The following is a 1,239-nucleotide window of genomic DNA, read 5'->3' on the forward strand; positions in this document are numbered from 1 at the left end:
CCCCTATTCTTTTTTTAAAAATTTGGTAGCATTTACCAGCAAACCGTCTGGTCCTGGACTTTCGTTCGTTGGCAAGTTTTTTTTTTTTTTACTGCTTCAATCTCATTCGTTGTTCTGTTCAGATTTTCTCCTCCTTCCTGATTCATTCTTAAGGTTGTATATTTCTAGAAATTTGTCCCTTTCTTTTGGGTTGTCAAATTTGGTGTACAACGAATTGGACTTAGCGCCTCTTATGTTCCTTTGTGTTTCTGTGGTATCAGTTGTAAGCGTCCCCCTCCATTTATAATTTATGTGCGTCCTCTGTCTCTGTTTTTGCTAATCTAGCTAAAGGTGTTTTCAGTTTTATCTTTTCCGAAAACTGACTTCGTTTTATTGATTTTTTTTTCCATTGTTTTTTTCTCAGTTACATTTATTTCTGCTCTAACCTCTATCATTTCCTCCCTTCTGCCAAGTTTGGACTTAGTTTATTTTTCATTTTCTAATTCATCGAGAGAGAGGTTGTTTGCAATCTGTTTTCTTAATGTAGGCATTGATTGCTATGAAATTTCCTCTTGGAACTGCTTTTGCTGCATCCCCTACGTGGTGGTATGTTTCCATTTTCATTTGTCTTGAGATACTTCCCGAGTTCCCTTTTCAGTTTTTCTTTGACCCGTCAGTTGTTGAGGAGCGTGTTGTTGGAGGTGCGCATGTTTGTGAGTTTTCTAGTTTTCCTCCTGCTGATGCTTTCCAGTTTCATACCACTGTGGTTGGAAAGGACACTGGATGCTGTATCCGTCTTCCCTGATTTGTTCAAGTTTGCTCTGTGGCGCAGCAGAGGATCTGTCCAGGAGAATGTGCCGTGCGCACTCGAGAAGCGTGTGTTCTGGCGCTGTTGGGCGGAATGTTCCGTATATGTCTGTTAGGTCCATTTGGCCTGAAGCCCTTTAGGTCTGGTGCCCTTATTAATTTTCCGTCTGAATGATCTACCCAGCGTTGAAAGTGGGGTATTAAAGTCCCAACCGGATTGCTGACTCTTTTCTCCTTTTAAGTCATGTTAGTATTTGCCTCACACACTCAGGTCCTGTGGGGTTGGATGTGTGTATTTACAACAGTTGACCTGTTTTGGAATTACCCCTTTATCACTGCGTGGTGGCCCTCTTCGTCTCTCGTGACAGTTCTTGACTGAAGGTCTGTGTTATCTGATATCCGTAGAGCCACCTGTGCTCTCTTGCTTTCCATTTGCAGGGACTGTCCCCCTCC

At 42.3% G+C, this 1,239-nt stretch overlaps 1 protein-coding gene across 1 annotated transcript in view; it reads right to left on the reverse strand.

Moving 5' to 3' along the window:
* The window catches only part of USP20 (ubiquitin specific peptidase 20), a 37,702-nt gene that overhangs the window by 8,558 nt on the left and 27,905 nt on the right, over window positions 1-1,239 (reverse strand). The window lies entirely within an intron of this gene.

Source organism: Suricata suricatta, chromosome 13, assembly GCF_006229205.1.
Source record: "Suricata suricatta isolate VVHF042 chromosome 13, meerkat_22Aug2017_6uvM2_HiC, whole genome shotgun sequence".
Taxonomy (NCBI): domain Eukaryota; kingdom Metazoa; phylum Chordata; class Mammalia; order Carnivora; family Herpestidae; genus Suricata; species Suricata suricatta.